The 19,495-nt window shown below is 39.8% G+C and overlaps 1 protein-coding gene across 5 annotated transcripts in view; it reads right to left on the bottom strand.

Moving 5' to 3' along the window:
* SOX5 (SRY-box transcription factor 5) overlaps nt 1-19,495 on the bottom strand; it is a 660,386-nt gene that overhangs the window by 443,762 nt on the left and 197,129 nt on the right. For all 5 annotated transcript variants that reach the window (XM_076342769.1, XM_076342759.1, XM_076342734.1 and 2 more), the window contains exon 3: nt 14,815-14,877. The gene's annotated coding sequence lies outside the window, so the exon portion shown is untranslated. The remainder of the gene's footprint in view (nt 1-14,814; nt 14,878-19,495) is intronic.

The following is a 19,495-nucleotide window of genomic DNA, read 5'->3' as shown; positions in this document are numbered from 1 at the left end:
GGACAGACTCTGACCCTCTGGTATCTAATACCCCAGCACATGAGCAGTCTCAGTTGGAGAGAATGCTTGGGAAGTAAAACCCCTCACAGAAAAGCATCTCTGAGAAATCAATTTAGCACATATGTAATGCTAATTGTTATGAGTCAGGGTTCAGTGTAGAAAAAGGTAGCCGAATCAATCCTGAAAGCAGTAAAGCAATATGATGTTCCAAGAATGAAATGGTAGCACTATTGAAAGCAATGGTATTTTTGTATATCTTCAAAGACCTTTTTTTTGACAGATTTTAGGAGGTATACATAGTAATGAAAAGGAAAGCAGAAGAACTTCAGCATCTTAATGTAATAACTTTAGCAAATTAATTTGTTAGTGCTAACAATACAAATCTGGAGAGGGAGTTAGGCAAGCATATCAGAAAATGTCTGAATCTTTACAAATACAGACAAGACTCAAAAAATATTCTCAGTTGAAAAAAAATTAAGTAATTTTAAGATCCCACCTTCAGTGGGCAGATGCCTGCCCTTCCTGATGCCCAAGGCTGACCAGGCTGTTCTTGCACAGAGCCCTGAGCATCCCTGAGCCCCAGGCAGCTGTGGGGAGGTGGGCTTGCCTTTGCAGTCAGTGCCCACGCTGAGGCAGAGTGGGAGCGTGGCTTTCTGAGCCACTAAATGTGGTGGGTGAGAGAAACAAGAGAGTTACTAGATTACTAAAAACAACAGTGGAACAAGGTGCTGGGGGATACCATCAGGAAGGTGAGAAGACTGCAGAACCAGGAGAGGAGGATTTCTGACATCTGGATCTAGGGGAGATGAATAACGTGAGAAGGTAACTGGGGGCTGTTACAGGACAAACGAAGAATATGAAAAACTTGAACTGACAGTCTGGAAAAGCAAGATGAAGAGAAGCAGGAGAGTGCCAGCATCTCCTGGAAAGTGGAGACCAGAGCCAATTCAGTGGGGAAAAAAGGCACTAAGGCAAGAAGACCTTTAGCAGTATAAACAAGCCATGAATTGACTGGTGGAGATAGGTAAACAGGGAAAACAGCTTAGGAAAAAAATTGCCTTCCCTCCCCAGCACCCTGACAATTCTCCCGCTCTTCAGGGTGATGAGAGGGCAGCAACCTATAGCCATACTCCTATAGGCAGAGAGGGGCAGAAATCAGTGCAGCTGGATGTAAGGTTCTCACAAGGACAACAACGAGGAGTCAGTGTGATGCACAGGGTGACAGTTCTGTTTTTCTTCCCCACACACATATATAAACACTATTCAGGTTGCAAAGTAAAGAACTGAAAGAGAACTGCAGGATATAAGTTGACTGTGCAATCTTAATTCAGTTGTCTTGTGCATATGTATCATGGTAGTCTATAAATACATCATGCCAGTCTTTTTTATGTAAAACATCACCCGCAGGATAGATTCTGCTTGCTTAACAAACAGTCATTTCATATTTTTGTTTATTTTCAGCATTTGTTGTAAAAGCCTGGCCTTATTTACTCTATGTTATTCAGACTCCTCTCTGATAAAGCAACTCCTTTTTGGCTTTTCTGCAGCCTCCCATCAACAGAATCGGTATGCTGTATCAAATACGGCAGTCTATCAACATGCATACCCACAAGAGGACTAAATTAAGGTTGCACAAGTTACCTTAATTATGCCTTCCCCCCTGCACCCACTCCAATTTCTCAGTGCTTGGGCTTTCTGTCTTACTAGTGTAATCAGCATTGCCTTTTGTGGTTGATACCTGAATACCACTGCAATGCACTGAAGTCATGGCTTCTTTAGTTACTGTAAATTTCATTTAAGATAAAAGTTGCATTAAGATATGAAACAGAAAGGACGAATAAAAACAGTAATTAGAAATGTAGATTATATCCTTCCAGTCTACACATGAATAACATATTAGCACAAGTATCATGACTATTCAATGGCATAATAGTCTTTGGAGCACATACCTATAAAGAAATGAAAAAGAAGGACTATATTTGAGAATTTAATGGTATAAACAGATTAGACTCGCAAAGAATGGGAGGCAAACAGATGGAGAGGAAAGTCAAGAAAAAACCCCCGCACACTCCGAAATCCCCCAGAGCAGGTCACTGGCAGAACCGGGTCTCGGCAGTCCCAGCCCAGCACCGCCTCCCTCAGACCACGCAGCCTCCCCCGAATCACAGGATGGAACCAAATTAATCTGCGGAGCTTCCGTGGAAAATCAGGAATACAAATCAAAGTCTCCTTTATTTTAATGTATTAGTGGTACTAAAATTCACTTTCCATTCTAATGTACTGGTATTAAACTTATCATTTTATCATTAAGATTATTGTTTTCCCTACACATTTGCAATAGCATCCATCATGATAGTATTGGAGAGCTTTCAACATCTCCATTTCAGTTAAACGAATTGCATAAATTCTCCTATTTCTACAGAGGGCAAGAGGCACAGAGGATAAGAGGTTCTTCGCAGGGCTTCTGTAAAGTTAAAGACGCACAGATCTGTAGAGTTAAAGGCGCACACACTTTGCCTAAATCCGATTCATTATCTTCAGTAATACCAAGCAGCAAGTATTAATGTAAAATCTTTTAAAAAAAAAAAACTTTACCAGAAAAGAGGAGTATGTAACTTTGGCTGTTTCTATGGATTTTAATTGATTTTTTTAATCTGCTGATGGTAGACTGTAAATAACTGCTCAAAGCACACACAAGTGCAAGTCAATAGGAAGTTTTATTAGTTTGCTTTCAGAGAATTATAGCAATGATCGAAGAACTCTGAAGCACGCAGAGGCCCACGACCTGAATGGTTTCTCTTCTCCTCACAGGCTGTTTGAACACTGCTTCCATAAGGGTCCAATTCAGCCAAAATTTACATTTGACTTCCGCACCACGGAAGCCTAGGATGGCTGCAAAGAAAGTGCTAACACTATTTTATTTTTGTAGAATAGGGCCCTAATTCATTGGCAAGGCAGCGAGTAAAAGCTCTTGTATACAGCACACCTCATCTATAAATCATTTCACAGAGTTCCAGAAAAGGTCCTGAAACAAACCATCTTTTTTTTTTTTCCTCTCCTGTAGCAAAAGGGAAGGAAAGGGTTGTGCATGTAAAAATTTACTTTTTTCCACTTCTTTTCATCCCTTTAAATGGCCTACTGTTTATATTTTTATACAGCCACACTCTGCAAGTGTTCCCAACACCATATTCACATGTTTTTCTCCACATCAATTGTCTTGCTGACCTTTAGCTTGCACTATCTGTATACAATGGAAAATCAGGACCCCTGAAATATTCTTCTCAGCTGGCACTCAAAACTTCTCCCTTTGCACATCCCCCTAATTTCATTCTGCCAGTTGAAAAGAGGTCGACACATAAATCAAGTTTAAAAGAGCTAAGCCAAGAAACGCCTTATTTTTAGTGAATCCAGGCTACCAAAGCAGGAGAAGAAAATGACAGAGCACCCTTCTTCATAATCAGCCTGGGCAACACCTCTGCTTCCACCCCTCCTCCCCAGCAATGCACCCAGTGATAAACAGCTCACAGCAACAGATCTATGCAACATCAACACCCTTGATGTTTTGGAGAAATCCTGAGAATAGTTAGTTATCTCATGCTACACTCTTAGTCCTACAGCTTGGCACTAGTTATTTATGTGACTCACCCAGAAGCAGAAAGTAAGAGAACAGTATGCAGCAGAAGTGCAGCAGAATACACTGTCAGTTCCACCGACCACCACAGACACTTAGGAGGTTGCTTCAGCGTCTTGCCTATAATTTAAACTGACTACCAAAGAAGTATTTGCATACTTAAAAAAAAAACAACCAAAAAAAGCGCCAAACCACAACCAAAAACAATAGTCAATTTTCTTAGCCAACCTAAAAGTTTGTAAGGAGGGTGGCACCATCATCTTCTGCTCATCTGCTCACATAAAAAAAAAAAAAAAAAAAAAAAAAGGAAGCTCTTCACTTAAATTTAAAACTCCCAATAGCTCAGCACAGGAGAATGAAAGGAAATGGCAAAAAACGGTCATAAAAACTATATACATATCAAACACAGGACCCTTCTTTGAGATGACTTTGGCAGTTATAAAATACACCCAGAAATTACTCACTTCACTGTCCATCCTTTAAATAGTCAACTCTACCTGATTCATGGGCCCTGTGCATTATCAAATTTGTGGATTAACTGTATAGTAGTGCAAAGATGTCTGAAGTCACCCAGTATTACTTGTACCACTCACATCATCAGTGATAGAGTAAGTATCCGATACACATCCCTTGTGGTGGTAGAACATGACACACATTTTATCACACATTACAAAGGCACAGGATTCTTCAAGGCAAAAAGGAAATCGTACCATCACAGAAAAAACACTTAATGGAAAACCAGAAACTATTGAGATTAGAATATTACCCATTTTACCTTCTTTATCAAGAGAAATGTGTTACCTAACGACACGGAAAGACAGCATCCTGGTTTCATGCCTACTTTGAGAAGAAAATATTTAACATAAATAATATTTATGAAGATACATCTGGCCCAAATGCCATGAGGGTATCATGAGGGTCTTAGCATACTTCTAATGTGAACTGCAAGGAGAAACACCAGTGATGTCTTCATATGCTTAGATAATTTGCCCTGTGGTACTTCTTGAGAATGTCTTTTTATTTGGTCATTGTTAACAGATCTTACACACAAAATTGAGCCCACAGATTGCTCACAGAAGTATTTACTTTGGCGATTACATGCCACGATCAGTCAAGAAGTGTTATTTCTGACTCGTGAGTGGTTAGCACATATTCAAGAGAAGAACACAACATACAATGCCAGCTGAGATATTTTCCAGGGAAATGCTGATTGTGCCAAAGTCCTCAATGCTTTTAGGGATGGTAGCTGTTGCAATGATCACCGGACAGTTGCCAAAACCCCCCCAGGCAGCAAGTTCCTTGACCACACATAAGAAAACCAAACTCTTAGGACAAAATAACTTCCTAATGACATTCTGCATTATTTGACTGTCTCAGGTTAATTCCTTGGATAGATTCATACACATAAAGATGTGCTGCAGCAAGACAATTATTCTTCCGTTCTGTTTTGACTACAAAATAAATGGTTAAATCCACTAGTCACTGGCTCATAAAACAATTTGTTGAAATAATGAATTCAAATATACTAATAGGATACAGAGGTTCACCATTAATTGTTTAATCCATAGCTGCATAATACTGTACTGAATTATTTTCCCCCCTTTTACCCCTGCTAGGAACTGACACAAGTACAATAATTAAAATAAATTTCAACACAACCACTTGGAAAATTGCCAACGTTTTCAAGAACTTATAATTTTCTTCCTCCCCCCTTTCCCCAAGAGAAAATACAGTTTTGACATCTTGGTAAAAAACAGTTGCAAACTGTTACTTACAATTTAAGGGGGGGGGGGGGAATCACTGTTTTAATCATGACCTTTCATCTGTCCTTGATTTGGAGGGAAAGGGTGGGGGAAATTGGCCACTTACAGAAATAATCCTACTGGGCTTTCGTCTCACTGATTGACAGCCTCATGTGGCTAAACACATTCACAATTATAAATAAAAACTACCCCTCTCAAAATGGCAGAACTTATCCTCCATCAAGCAAGATGTGCTTGGAGCAAGTATAGCTTTTAGTGGAGATGGTGGAAATGACCTTTGAAATATGCGATAAATATCAACTCTTCTGTATTGTCCATCTCCAGCCATGTTTGACAAAATGATACTCTCAATTATTATTTACGTAATGCCCAGAATAGCTAAATACTGGCCATGTCATTATTACATGAAAATGAAAAACACATTAATAAAAGCTAGTGTTAATAGTACAGTAATGCCGATAGGCTCTCTTCAATTTAAGATTATATCTGAATACGGGCTATTTGAAGAAAAGTACAGCTACACTATTAGCTGCAGTGTCCTTACAGATATTTTCAAAATGTGACAGATCACTTTGTGCTTGCTGTTTAAGACTGTACAAAACCAGTGCCTTGTTGGCATTTGTCTGAGCTCACAAGGAACCAGTTCAGTGAGCTAAACCAGCAGAAAATGCTTTACTGTTTCCCAAAGTCACTTTTCTGCCAGCTTAACTTGCTGGTTGGGCTTGCGGTGGGGCAGAAGATCCCAGTGCCGGGTGAAGGGGAGCTGCAGGAGTGCGTGGCCAGGGCAGAAGGCCAGCAGAGCAGGACTGCCCCTTTCTTCGAGCAGCCTCCAGCAGTAGGTGTGAGTAAGCGCATCACCAAACCACACACCAGAAGAGGACTTTGAGTGACCCTCTGGCTCTGCTACTGAAACCTTCTGCAGTCTCTCCCTTGTGCCTTGAGTTCTCCAAGGGCAAAATAGGTGTATTGAACCACACTTACCTTTCTAAAGGGCTCTGAGACCATTGAAATGGCTAGTTAGAGTGCCAATAAAGCCCATCCTGGAAATGGCCAACCAGCTCCCTACTGTAGAAGTTTCTAGCAACGCCTTGAATATCACACCACTCTGCAAGAGGCAGAGAGGTGGATGCATCGCAGAGCACGGCATCTAAGCTGTGAAGGTGACTTGTGAATCAAGCAAAAGAGGAGACAGAAAACTATTTCAGACTACTTCATACCTTTCCCTAGACACTTATTTCCAAAATCAAAAGTCAAAACCAGAGCAATTTGACAGAAAATGCTGCGTAATGATCTCACAAACCCCAGTCACTTTGGAGGGGGGGAAGACCCACTCTCTTTCCCCTTCGGTGGACTCCCCTAACCACTTCTGCTTCTGTACTGCAACCACACCCAAGTCACCAGGCAAGAGGACACGCAGGAGCTTCTCATACGCGTGCAACCACACGTACCGTCACAGGCACTTCAAACAGGCTTTGTATATCAATCGCTGCATTACTAATACCATTCCTACAAACACTCCTTTTCAGACAGCTAATATAAGGTATGAGTCTTACTGTCTTGAAGCAGGCTCAGAAGTTTCACAAGCCTTCTGAGAAAAGGGTAGGGGTTTCCCCTCTCCCTCCCGCCGGCACACCACCTCCCAAAAGCCGGGGAGGCACCGAGCCGAGCAATTTGGAACAGGACCCACAGCAGCAGATCGGCCCGGGCAGAAACAACGCTTGTCTGTCTAGGTAAGATCCCTGCCAGCCTTCCCGCTAAAATTAGAAAATAGGCGACAGTACCTTGGCGCCTGTCACTTGCTGGAGACAAATCTTTAGCTCTTTCCGCAGCCAAGGGGTGGCATTTTGATTTCTGCCTGCCAGCTCCAAGTTGCGGCATTACCTTGCTATCGGCTGGGCTCTTCAGCGGCAAGACCCCCGCCTGGCATTGGCTGCCTGCTCTGCCCTCCACCTCGGCACCATCCTTCTCCCCAAACAGCAGAAATGGGAGAAAGCCAAGCGAGGGTCAGTACGGCTTGAAACAGGCAAAACTTTCTGGAAGGGAGACAACAATTTTCGCTCGCCGCAGATTAAAACTCCAGCCTAGCTAGGTCAAAAAGTAAATTCAGTGTGGAAGCAGGCGTGCTCATAATTCACACAGTTATATCAATATCACTTTTTAATCAAAAGATCTCAACCTCTTTCACATAGATCACAAACACTAAGCGTCACAATATTCCTGTGACAGAGCAATGAGTTATTGTGCCCACTTTTATTAAAAGTATTTAAGTTGATCTATTACCTATGTAAGTTACAGATATATCCTACTGTCACAATCTCAAACACATTGATCCTCACAAATCTTCTCTGAAGTAGGGAAATGCTATTTTCTCCATTTTGGGTAATTGGAAACTCCGGTGCAGACAGACTACAGCCAGATGTAAATGATCTAAAAATCCACCTAATCCCTGGGCCTCCACTTTTGACTGGCTAGGCATTTCTAAAGGCCTAGAGACATCCAGTAAGAAAACATTTGGTTAGGGATTAGGCAGAATTTAGGCCTGAATTTGGGTTGAAAACTACCCTTAATGCACTCAGGTATCTTTCCTGCCATACCTCCTTGCAGCCAAAGCATGCCACGGGGCTCTCAGCTAGAAGCTATGGCTGCAGCCGAGCATCACGGGGGACAACCCCACATGGGCTCAGCTGCGCAATCAGGGCTTCAGGCTGTCAACTCTCAGCAGCAACCCTTCCTTCATTCATAACTGAAATAGAAAATATACAAATATCTATGATAGGAATTAATAATAATAATAATAATAATAATAATAATAATAATAATAATAATAATAATAATATAATTATATAATTATTATTATTATTATTAAGTTTTCATTATAACAAAATGCCCATCCTTTCAGTTAAAGACCCAATACAGAGAAGTTACTTCTTCAAGAAAAAAAAAAAATTGCTTTCCTCCCTTAGTTGCTTGGTCTTCCTTATAATAAACTATTTTGTGATCATTAGAGAGGTTTACACTGTAGAAATAATGCTGAGAGGAAGAAACATAGAGGCTAAGTTTTTAATTTAATTTTTAAAAGTGAAAAATCTCTTGGGTAAAAAATGACACCTCTGCTTTTTCTGAGCTACAGATGGGTTGAAGCACTTAGTGGTTGGCTATGTCTGCATGTACATTTTAAAGTTACTATGCTGTTACAGTTATTATTGACAAACCTCTTCAAAGAACAGGGTTTTCTGTCAAATGTGAAATGCAGCATGTTTACACAAACAGAAAATAAGAAGATGCTCCTCACCCTACTGTTTTAAGTCCACACTTTATGAAACTATCATTAGATTGTTGTATTACTATAAAAGGTTGGAAAACAAAATATTGCCTTCAGAAAATTAGACAAAACCCATGGGGATTTTTTTATATATATTCAGGTCCCATTTACCCTTATATTTGACACAAATGAAAATAAAACAGCATTTTAAGCTCCTGGAAATGACAATATCATGTTATCTAGATAAGTAACACAAAGCTATTATTGAAATTCTGATAGCATTTGCTTTACTGGTAAAGGAAAATTACCTGTAATGCATAGTTTAAATAATTACTTTTAAACAAAAGCTTCTTTTCTACATCGCTTATTTATCTTCTGAGACCAGCTCAGCAGGGCTATGTATTTTATTAAAATTGCCTTCAGACTGCTAATGGCGGGGTGTGTGTTAGCACAGGAGAAAGGATGGCCATTTGACTCCTGTTCCTAATATTGGGAGTTGGTCCAGACACTGAAGAGCCAGAACTCTGCTGTGCATTTGAGTATGTTAGCAACACTTGGCTTGCTAATGATACTGGTGACAGCATTTCAGGATGATGGGTCAGAGAAACTGGAAAGCTTATAATTGTGCTTACAGCAACAACAAAAAACAATTCTGAAATCCCTTTTACTGACGTTTCACTTGATATCAAGTCTCCTGACTGGAAATTATTTTGTAAGCTCTTGCCCAATATTTCTCCATTCTCTTTCTCTCACGCTCAACATCGGATGTTCCCTGTGCCGTATCAGGAAATGGTATAACAACTGTGAGCTACTCTGTGGTGAGTTTATGTGGCAGATAACCAACACAAATCATCCAGATAACTTTCTGGTAGATCTTGTTTCCTCTCAGAGGAAGCCAAAGTCAAAGTGCGCTTTGATCCACGAAGCATAGGCACTGAAACCTGAAATCCTCCTTCCGGAGAAGCCATGGAGCAAACACACATCTGCACCCCGTGGCTGCAGCTACAAGCCCTGGGCGTGGGTCTTACCTGCCCCACGGGAACAGGGGAGTCCAGCTCAGTTTGGTCACTCCTTTCCGTCACCACCAAGCCTTTCACATGAAAAGTGTGTGCATCTACATGCTCACATCCTTACATCGAGCAAGTTAATTTGCTTGATTAAATCATTCTATGTTTATATGTGATTACTTATTCACATGGTTAAATTAATCTGTTTAACATCTTTTTCTTTAAACTGATTAAAACTCTAGAAATCGAAAACTATGATTTTTCACATGAGCAAACACCACAAATGCTACTTACACTTCAGAACTGAATTTGGTAAATGAGGTGGTCTCTTTCCTTCATTGAACAGATATCTGACTGGAAGCAGAAAAGGAGACAAAAACTTCCTGGAGTTTTGTAAATGATCATAATATTGGCCAAAGAGAGAAAGCAGGATTTGACCACTGCATTGACCCTGTATTTCGGTGAAGCTTAACAGCTCCATAGAGCTGACATTCGCTGGATTTTAACTAACTCTTAAGTGACACTTAAGTAAAACCATGAAAAATGTTCACTAGCTGATTTTCACAGGTTCTGAGGTGCCCACGCACCACGTCAGCTTCAGAGGGAGACTTACTCATCACCTCTGAAAAACAGCCCAGATGCACACTGCTTCCAGGTAAGCTGGACCAACACCTCCCATTAGAAAGCAACATTACTAAACACACACAGAAAGCAGGAAAGCCAGATAAAGCTCAACTCTTTTTTTCCTAAATAAAAAGCATTTCCCCTTTCAGAAAAAATGAACAAGAAGTTAACACCCACGCATAAGCCTCAAAGCTAAAGAAAGGCAAACCTTTTCGGAAATGCTGCCCCTCAGCTGGCCCAGCTACACCAGAGCTGGTTAGATCCCGCGGACCAGTACTGGAAACAGCGACGGGACTTCCCACAGGGAAGAGTGAATGAAATACTTGAGCTTTTAACTACTGATTCACTTATTCCCATTTTCAGAAAGAAAATCATGCACCTATCACAAAGTGTACCCGTGTGCAGGACACATATATAAAAACCAACTTGTTCACAGGAAGACGGCAGAGGAATCGCTTATCTTCAGGGGCAATTTAGCAATGCTTTTTAATCGTGGGAATTTTTTGTTTCAAAAAAGTGTTTCTAAAGAACAAGCAAAATCATTAGCAGAAAAATGACCAGGAGCGCTGGTCATCAACCGGATTACAGTTTCAGATCCCAAGCAGGTTGATCCAAGGCGTTTTTAGGTTTGTGACATTTCTCCAAGACTCTAGTGCCCCCTTTTCACTCCCAGTCTCAACTCAGCTGCTCTAGCAATGCTGCTTTTAGGAAGACATCACATTTGATCAGTCATCTACTCTGCTGTTTCTTAGAGCCACATGATTTTCATTGCTCATAATATTTAGGCAAGAGATCGCCACCCATCCTACCTAATGTGATTCCCAAACCCATCAAGATTACTTTAAAAAAAAAATCTGGTCTTCGTTGCATTGAAACTTTTTTTTTTTTTTTTTTAAAAAGAGAGACAAACCAATAGCTTCAGCTTGTCAGAACGGGACATGTGAAAGGACATTTCAAGCATGTTTTCTGGTGCACTCAGCTTCTTTAGCTATCATTTCCCATTTGGTCCAATTCTCATGGATATATCAGTGGAGGATGTGCATGATTTTAGCTTGTGTTATCTAGGAATAGTCATCCATTGATTCTCAGCTACCTGAGCAACTGCTGGATGTAAAATGAAGGGACAACAACCTTATCCAAAGTCTCTTCAGTGCTATAAAATCATCCTAATTCCTTCTTAGGCAACAGTTCTTGCAGTTGAAATCCACAAAGACATAACAGTAAGAGCCCTTGCATACAAACACTCCAATAAAACATCACAATATGATTTGGACTTGTTCCTTTGACACAAGTACGATACTTTTTAGACCGGGTAGGTCTACTGATCTATCACACAGAGGTACCCACTCACAAGCCACTCTTGCAAACAAGCCTCAGTCATGGATTTTTAGAAAAACTAGCACAAAACAAACTAAAACTAAAGCCGCCCATGCAAATAAAAGATTCAGATCTCAAAGTTCAGGATGACACAGAAAACAAATGGTGTGCAAGAACGGGGGCTTCCTCCCTCTCACAGCCTCACTCAGAAATGCATGCAAATATTGTGAGCTTGCAGATTACCAATTTAGCAGTTGGTTTCATTTTGAGACCTTTTTGGAGGGGAAGTAATACAGTAACTTCAATTTCTCCCAACCCACTTCCCACCGTCGCCACACAAACAGACTCAAATTCTCAGGTTGACCAAAACCATATCTGCAACGGAAAATGGGATTATAATGAGAACTTGCCTGAGAACATTTATATTATTTACCAAACTAGAAGCAAAATCTGAGGTAAGCGTACAACCTCAGACAAAGTCCTTTTCATTGTTTCATAGAGCTACGCTCTCCAGCCTACAATGGGTGTCCAAATTGCAGACTACAGCTTTAACGTGCTTTACCACATCTGCACGAAGGAAGTTTCTGCAACTGTACCAATACCCACTCTTTCTCATCAAAATCATATAGAGGGGAAAGTCATAAAAATTTATACTTTATTTGGGAAAAGGTCGAATAATTTGTTTTTAATGACTTTAAGACAACCTATCCAGAAAAAATACCAAGACACACACCCCCCCTTCAATCTCTGTCTGCTTTTCATTTTCATCAGTAAGACAAGTTCTGCCACATGGTTCAAATTTTTTATAGATTAATTTTCTACTGTCATTTTTTTTTAATATGATGCTAAATTAAACTGCAGGGATAAACAAAGGTATATATGTCTACACATACATTTGTATATACACGAACATGCTGTATTTGACAGTTGTCTTCTCCACCCTTTCATTTCACTTGTTACCACTTTAACTGCAAACTCTTTGTAGCAGGATCTCTGTCTTTCTATTCTTACTTGCACTTACAGTCCAAGTCTGATCAGAGTTTATAGTAACATAATGTTTATATGCTAAGGAACTATAATAAGAAATCACTCACTATTCCTATTGTGTGAAAGGGCACATCTATGAAAATCAAAAGGAGCACGTGAAAAGATAATTTATAAATATTTGAGAGTTGAATGTATCCTGATCAAAGGCAGTGGAAACGGAGGCTGAGCCTCAAGAATTATCTGAAGTCTGCCATACTTTAACTACCAGTTCCTAGCAGACAACTAAACTGTTATGAAAAAGCGCAGAAACTGAGCCTTAATACTAAACATATGACCGAGCACACATAGGGAGACAGCCTGATGCGTTACACTGGTTTGCTTGGAGTTGATGTAACTTCACAGCAAAAACCAGATGCCAATATATGGTTTTGAAAATTTCAAGAAACCAAGAAAGCACTCGCAAATTAAAAAAACAAACATCCAAACCCAGAAGATAAATTCTTCCAATCGAAACAACACATCCCTAATCATCTTCATGTACAGCTTGTTAGAGGTCCATTAGTGACATACACAGTGAAAACACAAATCCTTCATTCTCATAAAAATTTTGCAACTAAAAACCTCCAAAAATCTATTTTTACAATGCTGCCATTTAGTCTGTATTGATGAGTTTTCTCATAACTGCTAGGGACCAAATTATTTCATATTAGAAAATGATTTATTCTTTTATCAGGCACGAACTTCTTTTGACTTCTGAGTTTGAGCCAAACTTGCTCTATGTGCCTACAAACTCTCAGTCACAGGAGTTACGTATTTCTCGTGTTATGTGTTGCTAGAAGCCCCCTCCAAAAAGCAGCACAGTGCCGCTACGCTGAGGGCTATGTGGATGAGTAAGGGAGGCACTCACTGCCCCGCAGAGCTTATTACACCTACGTCAGACAAAGCACGACAGGTGGACCCAGCGGGGAGTTTCAAATGGGGCAATACTCATTTTGGTGTTATTTACATCTTCTGGATCTCTGAATATTAAAATTTAAATGTATTCTCACAAATTTATAGGAGGGGGAGGAAAATCAAGGATTCTTGCTACAGTGTGTTATGAAGAAAAGGCAGAGAAGCAGAAATACATCAGCCACTCCCTGTTTGGGTAAGCTCTATTTTTTAAGACAGTCACAGGGCCAAGTACTGCAGTCTCACTCAGGCACATCTTATGTATCAATAGCTTTGCCTCAGTAAGAACCCAGGAAAGACTGCAGGACAATTTATATAATTGACTGGATCAGTAGCTACACCTGTTATTAAGATTACTTGACACAAGTGATTAAACAACTACCTACAGTTGTTCATACCCCGCCAATATTTTGCCATTTCGGCTGATTTATCTATGATGCATGACTGCCTCAGGCTGAGCATTTTGGAAGCAGTACAACTTCTTCCAAGAACAAAGTTAAGGGATATTACGCTAAAATTCTTCAAGCTCTTCCTCTGCAAAAAAATCCAGCGCTTCAAGCTTCGGAGGAAGGTTTGAAATCTGGCAGCCTGGCTGTGGCTTTTGTCCCCGAGAAAAGCCTTTTGTCCTCAGATGTGCCTCAAGTAAGCCCTTAGGAACTGTCTTTGTGAACTGCAGTTCTCAAACGATGAGTGCTTGGCTTTCCAAAGTTGTTGTGCTTTCAGCACAGTTTTTATGTGAAAGCAAGTGTTGCATCTTGATTACACTGTATTTCACCTCCACCCCATTTAAAAACCATGTAGAACAGGAAATGAGACTAAAGTAATGAAATGAGTCTTCAAAGAAGAAAACGCAATGAAGTTACAGATATCGCACAAGGACCTTAGCAAAAAGATTCTTGAAATAATGCAAACACCAGCCCAGCTGTCCATACAACACAGTTGTCACCCTTGAACCAGGCAGCTTTGTCCAAGTAGCTCACACATGCTGCCACCTATTTTGCAGTCTCATTATTTCCTAGCCTTTATTGCATTTCTCCTCAGGCCACCCTCCCGAGGCAGGGAAGCAGTTCTGCCCCTGTCACAGGTGAGGAACCTGCAAAGTGAAGCATTTGCCCGCAGTTAGGCAGAAAGGCTGCGAAGGAACAGGGAACTCAAGCTGACCGTGCAGGTCCTGGGCCAGCCTCATCTCCCAGAGCTGAGCCAATCCGCTGCCAATTCACATCAGCGCTTCCAGAAATGCCTCGCCGGCAAGTAAGAAAACACACCTCTTACCTGCCAAGTCTCCCAGCTTAAATTCTCAACTCCTCTTCTTTTTATTTTCTTCTGCTTCCAACGCTGAAGGCAGGGAGGGGAAAGAAAAGAAAAAAAATATATCAAAGGAAGAGCCACAATTACCTCATTCAAAACCCTTTTCATATTCACTACAACGTTTTATCTTGAGCAAAAATCTCAAGGAAATAAGTGGGGTTTCTCCATTAATTTTTCCACAGAACTCAGGTCAGGACTTTGCAAAGCTCTTCTTAAAATACAAGATGCTAAACCTGAGAGCAAGCATGAGGAGAAGAGGGGGATCTTGTTGAAGGAAAACTAAACTGAGAGAAGCAATGGGTATTAAGAAAAAGATGGGTACTGGGATCCCAGTACAGCAAGGTGCTTATTCACAGAACTGTAGGAATACATGTAACTTTAATTAATTAGAAGTCTCTACTCAGACGGACACAAACTCACATAGGTACCTTCAGGGTCTGCAGAGGGGAAAGGAGAGAGGGGCAAGTGGGAAACTGATCCACAGTCAGCTGAAATCGATAGAAAGACTGACAGCAATTTCAGTGGAATTTGGATCATACCCAAAGTGGCAGAAGAAAAAAAGATGCGGCAGGAACAGGGAGGATAAATGAGAGAGCAGATTAATAACTCCAAGAAATATTATTAGAACAACGTAAGAATAGCTGGGGAATTGCAAGAGGAGGGTTAGATTCTGCTCTTCAGGCTCATAAATGCTGGCTTGCTCCATCAAAATCAATGGAGTAGTTTTAGATTTACATCAGTGTAACCAAGAACAAAATCAAATTAAGGAGTACAGAGTAACTGGAGAAAAACCAAGCATTATTGAGCGTTCCAACACTGGGAGGCACTCAGATACTGTAGTGCTGAAGGCCACGTTAGTAGATTGATTAAATGATTGATCCATCAGTAAGAGATTTATCCAATATGGGGAGGAAACAGAGAGCTCTAAGTCAAGACTACTAATCAGCTATTATTTATATTTTCTGCACACTATAAACATACAAAGGAGATGCTTTATAGAATTTGCAGTAATAATTCTTCCCAATTATTTCCCACTCTTGAGATCAGTTCTAACATATTTCTTCAACATTTTAAAGGTGTTTTGTAAAAGTATTTTGAAAAAAGTTTTCATAACAAAATCCCAGGGCTTTCATGTTCTCATTTAGATAATCTCTCCTTCTTCAAGTCTTACAGACTGATACCAAATGCTACAAAAACAGAGCCATTTATACTAGGAGACATGCACTATTTTTCTTGGACAAACAACAGAGACTTTCTCTACACTTCATTGCTAGGCTCATTTTGAGTTTTGTATATGACAGTGTGAAAGTAGCAGTTTCTTTTCAACAGTTTCATGCTCCCACAAACATAGACTAGTTTCTTTCAGACACCTAACTTTCACTAATGCATTGCCATTCCTTATGTCATGTACACACTGCCTCTGTTCTAAAAACACAAACCTTAATACAAATTAAAGCTCTGACTTGAGCTAATCTTTCTTACCTTTTATTTACTTCTTATTTCCTTCTAAAATCACTACAGTTACCACATTGTACCTAAGTCCTTACCACTGGGACTTCAAATGACTTGAACATTATCTGGGTTTATTACAAATAAAAAAATTATTCCATCCAGTCTCCCTTTCATGTCCATGTTTTGTCCACAAAATCCACCCATTTCTGATGATACCTGCAACAAAGCTAGTCACATTTTGTGACATCTCTGTCACCCACATATGCATGCATTTTTTCCCCACTTTTTAGTAGGTGGCCTACAGGTGCAGAGAAGAGAAGGCTACTACTAGTAACCCAGGGAAATCTGTTTAATCTCAAATTGTAGAGATTTATGTTTAAATAAGTGAAACATGAGGTTCTATCTAGTTCCTGCTCCCACAGGTAGGCTTTGATTAATAATTACAAATTCAGTCCTTAAATTCCAACTAATAATCAGACCATTTAAAAAAAAAAAGGCAGGTTTAAAGTTTAAGTAAGTTCATAAAAGATAAAATAATTTTAAAAAGTCTCTGTAAGGGAAAATACTGATTTCCTTTCAGAGAAGATGATGTCCTTGGCTGGATTCTTTTCTAACAGGATCTATCCAGACTTTTCAAAACATAAGGCAACTTTAACCAGAAGAAGAGGGACATTTCTGACAATGCTGTGGAGCAGTAAGCAGAAAGCTACACCTTCCCATATGGAAAATGAATTTGTGTTTCATATATGTGCATTTATAACAGGGTTGTATTGAACATAGCATGACACACAAAACACTGTCCAACTTCGCATTCTTCTATTAGTTTGTGTATCACTGATGAGTGAAGAGACTTGGGTCCTATTCCAAGGTCTAATGATCACAAGTGCCATTATTATTATTATACGTCAACCTATTCTTAAATACAGTTGCAGAAAGAAACAACATTTTAATAGCACTTCTCTGGGAGTTAAATGTGTTTTGATTCCCAATGCTTGGCTGCAGTGGGACTGGAAAGGTATGATCCAAAACACTGTGGGAGGGAACTTCAGAAAGTTCCACCTGGATATTTATTTAAGCATGTTTGCACAACTTTACTCAGAGATCAGACTTTTAACTATATTATAACATATTTATTGCAGATTACAGGTTAGTAAATAGGCCACCAGTGCATGCACCTATGACCAAAAATTAGAGCTCGGTGTCTTGGGCATAACAGCATTTGTACTTGAGAATTATCATCTGCTGCATAGAGGCAATGGAGCAGAGAACTTCTCTGTAAGTCACCATTTCCCTTTCTTCCATCTCCCAAAAATAAACAAATTAAACACATTGTGAAAGGCTTACAGTAAGACCCATGCAAAACTTTCACCACAAAATGTAAAAATCCCTCATGCTTCATTACAAATCTGAAAAACAAGACAGTCTATCAGCAAACAACTTTCTGTTTTAACACTCAATCATTGTGTGAAACTAAAGAAAAGCTCTGAGATTGAGAAAGAACTATGATTTTAAGAAGAAATTATTTGAAGTAGAATGTTTTTGTATGTTGTGGCCAAAAGCCAGGGAAAATTAATATTTTCAGAAACTGAAAACCATCTTGATGGGCAAGCACTCTTGCAAACCAGTACAAAAAAAGTAATTTACATACCCTCTCAGACATCCCCAAATTTATGTTTAATAGCAGCATATCTTTATCTTCAGGTGCAAACAACTTGTCTCAACAGTTGAAACAACTTCATAATTCAAGAGGATTTCAGGGGGTTCTGGAAATCTCTCAGAATTAGGCTAGAATTTATTCTACATTAGAAAAGAAACAGCACAAAGCAAGCCACCTATATTAACCATCCACAAAAATAGCATCCAGCTTCCTGGCTCTATTTTTGAGGTCAGCAAAACTTTACTCTGAAAGTAGTCCCATCACTTCAGCAATTCCTCTCCCAAACAATTCTGGGATTCTCTTTTTTTCTGTTTTTCAAGTCCTAGATAGCGACCTCTCAAAGGCAGGGACTGTCTTCATGCAACTTGTCCATGAAGTGCCTGCTGCAGTGGGTTTTCCAGTTCCCACCTGCAGTTTCAGAGTACTGTTATCTGAGATGCTACAGTAGAACACATTAACATCCCTCAAGCTTTCATCTTTTTCTTCAGCATTAACAATATGCATTTAGGGAAAGAAAGTACAAAGCCGGACACCTAGAATCACAGAATCATTTAGCTTGGAAAAAGACCCTTAAGGTTAATGGTTGGCCTCGATCTAACACTTAGGGACATTAACCATGTCCCTGAGCACCATGTCTACATGTCTTTTAAATACCTCCAGGGATGGTGACTCAACCACTTCCCTGGGCAGCCTGTTCCAGTGCTTGACAACCCTTTCAGTGATGAAATTTGAACTTGAACCTACAAAAGACTGGAAGAGTAGCTCAAGAGGAATAAACTGCTCCGTTCACCTCCGTGAGGTGTTAACACTGATAACCCAAGAATGACAATAACAGGGTTGAAGTTTAAACTATTTCAAGGCTTATATATGAAAAACAGAACAGGTTGTACAAATATGACTTCCCACTCTAATGCTGTAGGCATGCGGCGTTTGAAAGATAACCTGTTTAGCCTCCTCCCATCAAACAAGGAACCAGCCTCACAGAGCCTAACACTGTCCCAAATAAGAGCAGGATGAATTCTAGTGGCTCAGAGTTCAAAAATAACATCCCACTTAAGTGACTTGCATGAGTGGAGCTGATTTTGTAGGCAAGCTCAGAAGGGTATTTACACCCTTTTCTACCCTCCTCTGCTCTCACTGCAATACTTGTACAGAACATTTCTTAAATCAGATATGGCAGAACCACTAATAATCCATTTGCACTATGGGTGAGCTTAGCTAATGAATTTAAATGAGAGCAGAAGCAAGCCACAGACTGCCAGATTTTTAATATCCTCATATTTTCTAGTAATGGTGTAATTGTAATTAATGTTTACTTTGTTGTGTATATTATTGTTGAGTCTTTAAAGTCCTCTGGGATCCCTTTGGGATATACAGCACTATATAAATGTAAGTTGTTATTATCAAATAACAATCACTGGCCATTTAAATTATACAATAGCTACCTGATTATACTTAACCAAGTTAAAGCTCTAATAAAAAAAGATTATATATAATCTAAATTAAAGATATTTTTCCCCAGTTCAAAGAACCCAA

The sequence above is a fragment of the Aptenodytes patagonicus genome, chromosome 1 (genome assembly GCF_965638725.1).
Source record: "Aptenodytes patagonicus chromosome 1, bAptPat1.pri.cur, whole genome shotgun sequence".
Classification (NCBI taxonomy): Eukaryota; Metazoa; Chordata; class Aves; order Sphenisciformes; family Spheniscidae; genus Aptenodytes; species Aptenodytes patagonicus.
This window is presented reverse-complemented; position numbering and strand designations above follow the sequence as displayed.